Source organism: Gossypium hirsutum, chromosome A09 (genome assembly GCF_007990345.1).
Source record: "Gossypium hirsutum isolate 1008001.06 chromosome A09, Gossypium_hirsutum_v2.1, whole genome shotgun sequence".
Classification (NCBI taxonomy): Eukaryota; Viridiplantae; Streptophyta; class Magnoliopsida; order Malvales; family Malvaceae; genus Gossypium; species Gossypium hirsutum.
Genome location: NC_053432.1, coordinates 84246400 through 84257770, shown reverse-complemented (window position 1 = coordinate 84257770; position 11371 = coordinate 84246400).

Sequence of the window (11371 nt, the reverse complement as noted above, 5' to 3'; positions counted from 1 at the left end):
TCTTCATTTCAGTTTTTTCAAGGGTATTACACTTCCATGCTTTGATATCGTGATACCCCATTGTAGGTGATGTTTTCTTTCTGTTCGGGCCACCGTCAACTCCCTATATCACTTAATCAACTTGTTAGGTTTCCCATGCCACAATTGGCCAATTTGGGTGTCAGAAATGACTTGAAACTAATTAAAAAATTATTAAAAACAAAATTAAAAATCGAAAAAACCATATAAAAGACACTTAAATTGTTTTAAGATAAGCTCCTTAAGTGTATTAGAAAGTTTAGTTTGACGTATCAAATTAAGTAGATCACCTAGGACAACAACACAGCCTGCTATTGATTTCCTCAAATCTCGACACGTTTGGAAGTCAGAATCAGTCTATCCAATAAGAGTAAGATCTCTTCCATAATACACAAGCATAAAATCCTTTATTCTTTGTAAATACTTGAGTATATGCATAACTATTTGCCAGTTTCTTGGTCTTGGATTCGCCTAATATCAACTCACCAACCCTATAGCAAAATAGATATTTGGATGCATACACAACATAACATACATGAGACTTCCTATTGTTGAAGCATAATGAACATTTCTCATGTTCTCTCTTTCTTCCACTGTCTTAGAACAATCCTCCAAAGAGAGGTGAAATCTCAATATTAGAAGGTTGATTACCCTTCTTTGAATCAGTTATAGCACAGCTCTCCAATATCTTGTGTAACTCCCCTAACTCGTATTTGGTGTCGTAACAGAGTTACGAAGCATTACCAAAAAAACGAAACAGTAAACCATTCAATTCATACACTAGTACAATAAATATTATAAATTCATTCAAATACATTCATAACATCCCTTAATTGAGTCCTTGAGACTCTAAGAATATAAAAGAATCAATCCGGGACTAAATCAGAAATATTTGGAAAGTTTAGGAAAAAGTTGAAAAATTTGGACTACAGGGGTCATACGACTGTGACACACGCCTGTCTCTTAGGCCGTGTAACTCGCTGACTTGCATGCCTTTAACCTACAGGGGACACACGATAGTGTCGTATGGCCGTGTGTCACACAAGGTTGAGACACTCGCCCGTGTCTCAGACCATGTGTACCAAAAATGAACCTTAAAACACAAGATTAGCATTTCAAGTTTGCTTGGACCTTAAGAAACTCAAATGCCAACCAAAATGCCAAATCAAAATGACTTTAATCGAGCCAAAAACACACTAAAACAACCTATTAAGTGCCTAACCAATGTACCCTCATTGGTACCACAAGTATATATAATTATACATCAAAATAATTATAAATTCATTCAAGCAATACCTATCCAAAATACCTATCAAAGGTATCTCAATCACAACATTTCTTTAATACATATCATTCACATTAGCATATAAACTATACCTCATTCTCATATATTATATAAGTTGACCATTTACACAAAAAATCATCTATAGTTTTTATATAAACCAAAACATTAACGATAATCACACAAGAGCCTATACATGCCATATAAGCTAAATTAAACATTCCAAAAACTATCGAATTGAGTTGGATAGTGTGACATGAGTGCTGATTCGGTCGTCCAACCTTCCGAGAATCTACAATAATATTAAAAAATATAAGTAAGCTTAAAGAAGCTTAGTAAGTTCGACATATTAAACGATAAATCTTACCGAAGTAAATACAACAGTTCAAACAATAATAATCAACCATGAGAGTTTGTAATGACCTGAAATTCACGGGCACCGGAAAAGTGAGTTATAGGGCCTCCGTCTTAGTGAAATAAGTTCTAAAATAATTATTAAAAATATTTATGAGCCTAGTGGTGTGTCTAATTAGGATCTAATTAAGTGAATTTAGCTTAATTTAGAGTTAGTAATAAAAAGGATTAAATTGAATAAAGGGTAAAAGTTTAATTATAAAGCAATAGAAAATAAAAAGGATTAAAATGGCAATTAAGCCATTGACTACAAATGAGGTGGCATATTGGTGAAATAAAATCAAAGATTTTTTTTAGGTTTTATATATTATAATAATTATTATTATGGTTTTATATTAAATTGTTATGATTATTTAATTGATAATATATTATAAATAAATTAAATAGAAGACAATTGTATGGCAATAAAATATACATGTGTAAGAATTGTATGGGTACATTTGTAATTTAAATATTTAATTACTTATAATTTAAGTATAAAAATATTTTATAATTATTAATTGTATTAATTAAATCATGAGATTTTTATTTAATAAGCAAATTAGATAATGACATTTGTAATAATATAAATATGTACACTTGTTATATAATTATTAATTTACTTAATATTAAAGTAAAAGATATTTTAATATATTATATTAATATTATATTATGTTAATAAAATAATAAAGTATAAAAGAATTAAAGAAATAAAGAAATAAAGAAACAAAAGGAAATAGAAACAGAGTTGAAAACGGGAAGTAGGGGAGAAAAAGAGAAAGAAAAAGGGAAAGAAAAATAAAAGAGAAAACTAAGGATTTGAAGCTTGGAGTTAATTTGGTAAGTCAATTAAGTCCTTTTTAGTTAATTTTGATGTTTTTGGAGCTTTGAAACAAGATTTTGATGAAATTAAGTTGATAGTTCAAGAGTTCATATGTTTCCAAGTAGGGTTCATGTTGGAAAAATTATGGAATTAGGGATTTAATTGAATGAATTCTAAGTTAGAATTGATTAAGGGATTAAATTGTAAACTAGGCTATAATTTTTATGTTGTAGGGACTAAATTGAAGAAATTTCGAAATTAGGGAAATATGCTGGAAATTTTATAGTTAAATATAAGTTTAGACAAAATTTGAATAGAAAAAGAGAGTGAATTGGATTAAGAAAATAATTAAGTTTAGTTAGGATTAAATTGGGAATAAGGTAGGAGTTGTTTAGAAATTTAATTATTTATTATAATTAATGCTGTAAATAATAATGTAAATTACTATTATTTTCGTAGCCAACAAAGAACCGGAAGCATCAGCATCGAAAGGAAAGGAGAAAGTCATCGAGGACTAAAACGGGAGAATTACGGTGTGTATTACTATAATTCAAATTTTAATTATTATTGATTGCTGAAATTTTAATTGTTATGTATGGTAAATAAGACTTGAGGTAAGTATGTGAAATCAATATGAATATTGAGTGAAAATGAAAGTGATATAAATTGAATCAAGTTGAATTGAATAAGTAAATTATGGAATATGTGATTATTTGAAAAGTGTATTGATTGAAAATAAATAAATTGTGACAAATGTATGGTGTTGATGGTATACACTTGTGTGAAAATTAAATTGTATATGAATTAAGATAATAGATATTTGGATTGAATGGGTATTGAAAATTTTTCTGTAAATGAAATTGAAATTAGAAAAAAAATACCCTATTAACTTGTCGGACTAAATCCGATACAAATGGCATGCCATTGGATTTGTGATGTGATGAAGAGATTGTAGTTCGGCCGAGAGGATGTTTCTGTTATTATATACTTCGGTTTATCCGAATAGGCATTTAATGCCTTATTGGTGTGTTTGGGAGGATATATTATACCGGTGTGTTATGGAGGATTTACAATATTCCAGGTGTGTTTGGGTTGGACATTCTGGTGTGTTTGGATGGAATCCGCGTATCTGTCATAGTCCAAGCTTTGTTAATAGGGTAAATAATTGAAATGAAATTTTGAAAATGAGATTATTTGTTTTAGCACTATTGAAAAGTACGAGAAAGAATGTATGAACTAAATTATGAATTGAGTTAGTATGAGAAAAATAAATTATGAATTTAAGATTTATGAAGTAAAATAATTTTATATAAAAGTAGTTTAAATAATTATAAAATTTGTGGTTGATGTTTGTAATTTATTAATGTTAAATAGTCTTGATTTATAGTAATACCATTGAGTATATCCATACTCGGCGTATGGTTGTTTCCGTGCGCAGGTTAGTAGGAATCAAGTGTCCCGGCTCAGCATCCAGAACAATCCTGACTCCAACACAAACTTGGTGATGTATATTTTTCTTTTGGGTAAAGGTGGCATGTACATAGGTGTTATTTAGTCACTTGAATATGTATATTACTTTGGGTAGTGAAGGATGAATTATAAAATTTAGATGGTTAAATGAAATGGTAAGGAAAGTATATGATATTTTGATACATGAACATTAAGTTGTTAAATGAATGAAGTTTTTAATCAATTTTGAATGATGCTATGATACTTATTAAATTAAAATTTTGTTAATAATATAAATATTAGTATATGAATGTGAAATATTGGTGTTGGTTGTTTTGGTTTGAATTTGTAGGAGGTTGAGGTAAAAATAAGCAGAAATGCTGCCGAAATTTTTATAAAAAAAAATTGGAATACTCGAACAAGTCCCGTTCTACTTTTAATACGTGTTTGAACTTCGAGAGTTCAAGATAAGGACTTAATTATTATATTATACTATGAAAGTTATATTAATTGTAAATTATTCGTAAGTTGTCTGATATGTCCGGTAATGCCTCATAACCTTGTTCCGGTAACGGTTTGGGGTTAGGGGGTGTTACAATTGTTGGTATCAGAGTTATCAGGTTTAGTCGATTCTCGGGCTAAATTGGGCTCAGAAGTGAGTTTAGAAGTACATGCCACTGTCGAGTCGAAATTGAGTCGGGATTTTTGGATGCTAATGTATTTATTTGATTTTGTTTTATAGATAAAATGTCAGATGAAAGAATGGATAATGTTGAACAGGAAATGTATACTGGAAGTCGAGAATTAGAAGAAACTGAATCTGTTACACCTGGTGTGAATCCGTTAAATAATCAATCTCCTAACGTAGGGAGAGAAAGAAATACCTCACAAGTGTTAAGAGATATAGCTGATGCATTACAGCACATAGTAAGAGCTATACCTGCTACTACATCTGTACCTACTGTCAGACAGGCCCCAATTAAAGAGCTACGAAAATATGGTGCCACAGAATTTCAGGGATTAAAAGGAGCTGATCCATCCGTTGCTGAAAATTGGATAGAAACAACAAAAAGAGTTTTGCAACAATTAGACTGCACCCCCCGAGAGAGTCTGATATGTGCTGTATCACTGTTACAAGGAGAAGCGTATCTGTGGTTAGACATTTGCCGGATGATCAGGTAACTTGGGACTTGTTTCAAAAAGAATTTCAGAAGAAGTATATTAGGGAATTGTACATCGAAGAGAAAAAGCAAGAGTTTTTAGTGTTGAAATAGGGGAATATGTCAGTACTGGATTATGAGCGAGAGTTCTCTAGATTGAGCAGGTATGCTTTAGAATATGTTCCAACCGAGGCTGATAGTTGTAAACGATTTCTACGGGGACTGCGAGATGAAATCAAGATTCAATTGGTAAGTCTCAGAATTACTGAACTTGTTGATCTGGTTGAGCGAGCAAAAATGATAGAACAAGTACTGGGTCTGGATAAAAAATCAGAAATTGGTAAATCAGTTGGGAAATGTATGGGAACTACTAGTTCTAATCCATTACCGAAGAGATTCAGAGAATCAAGAAGTGACTGGAGATCCAGTTTTAGTTCAGATAGAAGTGGTAGAAGCAGAGGTAAAGAGATGACAATATCTACTTGTAGTGTGAGAGGTCCATCCCGAAGTATAGAAATTCCAGACTGTGAGCATTGCGGAAAGAAACATTTAGGTGAATGTTGGAAGATAACTCGACGATGTTTTCGATGTGGGGCCACAGATCATTTCATTCGAGATTGTCCGAAAGGTGAAAGTGCCACACCTGCAACATCTCAAAGATCAGTACCTACTGTTCGTGGCAGAGGATCTAGTAGGGGTGGTTTGGGTTCTGTGTCTAGAGGTGGAGGTGTCAAAAGAAACAGCAATATAGTTACACAACAGTCAGAGGCCAGAGCACCGGCCAGAGCGTACATAGTCCGGACCCGTGAGGAGGGCGATGCACATGATGTTGTTACAGGTATATTTCTATTGTATTCTGAGCCTATTTATGCTTTAATTGATCCAGGTTCGTCACACTCATATATAAATTCAAAACTAGTCGAATCGGGGAAATTAGAATCTGAAATGTCTAAAGTTTCTATAGAAGTGTCTAGCCCTTTGGGACAAACGGTGTTAGTAGATAGAGTATGTCGGAGGTGCCCGTAAATAATACATGATAAAATGTTTCTTGTGGACTTGTTGATCATGCCTTTTGGTGATTTTGATATCATTTTGGGTATGGACTGGCTATATGAACATGGGGTAGTTTTGGATTGCTATAAAAAGAGGTTTAGTATTCAGACAAAAAATGGGAATAGAATTGAAGTGAATGGCATCCGTACCAGTGGTTCGACACGCATTATTTCAGCGATTTAGGCTAATAAATTACTGCAGCAGGGTTGTCCAGCATACTTGGCATATGTTATTAATTCTGATTCAGTTGGGAGTCAGTGCAGTCAGATTAGGACTGTACGTGAATTTCCAGATGTATTCCCAGAAGAATTACCGGACTTACCACCTGACAGAGAGGTTGAATTTGCTATTGAGGTGTATCCAGGTACAACACCAATTTCTATACCTCCGTATCGAATGTCGCCCACTGAGTTGAAAGAGTTGAAGGTGCAGTTACAAGATTTACTAGATCATGGATTTATTAGACCAAGCATTTCACCCTGGGGAGCTCCAGTATTGTTTGTTAAAAAGAAAGATGGCTCTATGCGACTTTGTATTAATTACCGACAGTTGAACAAGGTAACAATTAAAAATAAGTACCCGTTGCCTCGCATTGATGATTTATTTGATCAATTGAGAGGAGCTTCTGTGTTTTCGAAGATTGACTTAAGGTCGGGTTACTATCAGTTGAAGGTAAAAGAAAGTGATGTACCGAAAACAGCTTTTCGTACGAGGTATGGCCATTATGAGTTCTTGGTAATGCCATTTGGGTTAACAAATGCCCCAGCTACTTTTATAGATCTCATGAATCATATCTTTCAGCTGTATTTAGATCAGTTTGTGGTGGTTTTCATTGATGATATATTGGTATATTCGAAGACAGAGGCAGAACATGATCAGCATCTTCGAATAGTTCTACAAATTTTACGAGAGAAACAGTTATATGGAAAGCTTAGTAAATGCGAGTTTTGGTTATCAGAAGTGGTATTTCTGGGACATGTAATATCTGCAGATGGAATTCGAGTTGATCCGAAAAAGATCGAAGCAATTGTTCAGTGGAAGGCGCCAAATAATGTATCGGAGGTACGTAGTTTTCTCAGTTTAGCTGGGTATTACAGGAGGTTTGTAAATGGATTCTCGAAGATAGCACTACCAATGACTAAACTATTGCAGAAGAATGTTCCTTTTTTTTGGGATGATCAATGTCAGAAAAGTTTTGAAACATTGAAGCGAATGTTAACCGAAGCACCAGTTTTGACATTGCCAGAATCGGGTAAAGAATTTGTAGTGTATAGTGATGCTTCTTTGAGTGGTTTGAGTTGTGTATTGATGCAGGATGGGAAGGTAATAGCCTATGCATCTCGTCAATTGAAATCACATGAAAGGAATTATCCCACTCATGATTTTGGGTTAGCGGCTGTGATTTTTGCATTGAAGATTTAGAGACATTATCTTTATGGTGAAAAATGCTACATCTATACTAATCATAAGAGTTTGAAGTATCTTCTTTCTCAGAAGGAATTGAATTTGCGACAAAGGCGTTGGATCGAGCTTCTGAAAGATTATGATTGTGTTATAGACTATCATCCGGGAAGAGCTAATGTTGTAGCTGATGCATTAAGCAGAAAAGCTGTAATTGAATTAAGAGCAATGTTTTCACGGCTTAGTGTAACAGCCCGATTTTGACTCTAATTGGACATAGTGGTTTCGGGACCACAAGTCCGAGTTAAAAAAATATTTTAATATTATTTCATGTGTTTATTATATGTTAATTTACATGTGTGAAAATTTCGTGAATTAATTTTATTGTTTGTGTGCTTAATTTAATAAAAGGACTTAATCGCATAAAATGTGAAATTGACTAATTAATGTGTAAAGTGCTAACTTGCTAATGTCTTTATAATGTGAAGTCCTTAATAGGAAATTAGGCCATTATTCAAGATAGTGGATCGCATTATGCTTATAAATTATAGTTTTTATATTATGTATAAAGGTTATAATAATATATTATATTATAATGTTAATATATTAAAAGACAAACAAATTAAAAGCCACATTTTTCATCTTATTTTGACCGAAACTAGAGAAAAGAAAAAGAAAGAAACCTAAGCTAGGTTCGGCCATCTTTTGAAGCTTAATTCAAGGTTAGTTTTTGTTCGGTTTTTGATGATTTTTACGTTTTTGAGATCGTTGCTTTGAATACTTCAAAACCCATGTCTTAATTTTGTGAATTGATGAATATTTTGAATTATGCCATTGATGAATATTTGTGTTTTGGGATGTTTGATGATGAATAATGGAAGATATGTCTTAGATTAACATGTTTTGTATTGGTATTTTTGATGAATTTGAGTATTTAGGGCTAAATTGTGAAAATAAATTTTTGAGGGACTAAAATGTGAAATAAATGCAATGTGTGGACTTGTATGAGAACCATGAATATTCGGCCCTTGTGTGTTATGGGCAAATTTTGTGTATTTTGTGTTTTGTGCAAAAAGGACTAAATTGCAAAAAGTGCAAAATGTTAGGGGCAAAATGGTAATTTTCCCATTTATGTATTGTTGGACTCAAATGAATGTTTTGATGAATAAAAAGGTTAAATTTGACTATGTTTAGATCAAGGAACGAAGAAAACGAATTTGGATCGGGGGAAGTCGAAGATAATCGAATAGTCGATCGTGTTTGCTGATATCCGAGGTAAGTCTATTAGCTATTTAATGTCATAAAATCAGTATATAAATAAGTATATGAGCTGTTTTTGGATTAATTATAATTAAAAATATGATAGTTGAAATAATTAAAAGTATGAGTGAATTATATATATATTATGCAAATCTACATCTATATGTTCTCGTATTGAACTTAGGTATGCCATTTATACAAGTTTATAAGGGGTTCGACTATGCAACTATGCATGTATATGTTCTTGTGATAAATTTAAGTATGAAACTTATATATGAAAAAGGGAGATTCGATTAGGTATGTATGTTCTTGTAAAGGTTCTTGAACGGGGTTGAAGAGATGAAATTATTAGCTTGGATTATCTTAATGTGTTCGAAAGTACGATATTAATAGCATGCTTCAATGTGTTAAGTTATATATATATATATATTCGGATGTATAATTTAGATATTGAGTTGAATTTGATGACTGAACTTTTTATACCGATGTGGGTTAAGGATATAGTTGATAAATTATTGAGCTGAATTTTTATTTGAATTCTATATACCATTATGATATACAACTCCTATGAATTGAGATTCTTTTGTTAAAGCTCAGTATCATTCGGTTTATCGTTAGTGACATAATTCAGACTATAAGTCTAGCAGGCTTAATGCCGGTGACACATTTCAGACTATAAGTCTAGCAGGCTTAATGCCGGTGACACATTTCAGACTATAAGTCTAGCAGGCTTAATGCCGGTGACACATTTCAGACTATAAGTCTAGCAGGCTTAATGCCGGTGACACATTTCGGACTATAAGTCTAGCAGGCTAAGAGCCGGTGTATTGAATCAGGTTTTAAAACCTAGCAGGCTAAATGCCGGTGAATCCGTTTAAAGCATGTGATAATATACAATTGATACCTCTATGATTTTGATTATATGAAATCGATGTATACATAAATGTTCAATCACATGATTTTAGTCATATTAACTTGATGAGCATATATATATACATATATTTGGTCTAAGCAATTGATAGATATGTATATATATATATATGTTGCATTCGGCATAGGTGGATATATTTATGTGTATGCATTCGGCATAGGTGAAAATAAGTGTATGTATCTATGCATTCGGCATAGATGGGTATAGGTGCATATGTGCATTCGGCATTTATGGATGATAAGCATAAAAATTTGGCTTTTGATATATGTAGTTGAATAGTTGTATTTAAATGGATTCGATGAAGTGCGAACAATAAGTACTCTAGAAATCAGTATATGCTGTTAAGGATTATGCTAGTAACTTGATTATATGCATATAATGTATATACATTTGTCCGTTTATGTGTATTAGATAAATATACATCCTTTTAGACTTAAACAAAATGACTCAATAAAGTAGTGTTTGATTAGTAATCATATTTGATGATTGTAATTTCAATAAATTTACTTAAAGAATTATATGATTCTTTTATATGTATTATAGATATGCTCTAGACTTACTAAGCTATAAAAGCTTACTTTGTTTGCTTTCGTTCATTCGTTTTTATAGATTTTTTTTGAGACGCGTTACGAGCTCGGGGATCATCAGCACCGCCCATCACACTATCGACTTCTTTTGGTATTTTGTTAAATATTTGAACTCGATCTTATGGCATGTATAGGCTTGATAATGTTTTGGATAATTTTGAATCCTATTGTGTAAATAGCAATGCGAAAAGAGTTTAACTTCCATGCTTGAATTTGATTATATATGTTCATGAATTGGACTTGCATTTGGAATTAGATATTAAAGTTATATTTATGTGGGCTTGGTTTCGTAATGCCTCGTAACCCTGATTCGGCGACGGAGACGGGTTAGGGGTGTTACATTTTATTGGTATCAGAGCTACGGTTTAGTCGATTCTCGGAACTAGCGTAGCATGTATGAGTCTAGCTATACATGCCATATTTTTATATCGAGATAGTGTGATGACTGCTGACGTCTAAAAATGTGTTTTCGTATAGTAATGGATCCCGAACGAGCCGTAGCTGATGATGTTGAGAGTATAGCGCCTGCTCCCGCGCAAGGGACAGAGCCAGTAGATTCTCGACCAATCTCGAGTAACCAGGAGGGAGAGGCTAAACAAGCCTTCTACCAAATGATGAATGACTGGTTTACTCATTATGTCCGAACTAATCCGGTTACACAACAACCTCCACCCCCGACTAATCCATCTTCGATTCCTGTTATACCCCAAGTAAGTGATCCGATGAGATTACTTAAGCCTCCGGTTGACAAAATTTGAAAACACGGGGCCGAAGAGTTCAGAGCTACTGATGATGATGATGCTGAGCGAGCTGAATTCTGGCTTGATAATACTATTCGAGTGTTTGATGAGTTGTCTTGCACCCCTGATGAGTGCTTGAAATGTGCCATATCCTTGCTACGGGACATTGCATATCACTGGTGGAATACACTAGTATCGGTGGTTCCGAAAGAGCGAGTGACCTGGGAATTCTTTCAGACTGAGTTTCGTAAGAAATACATCAGCCAGAGATTTA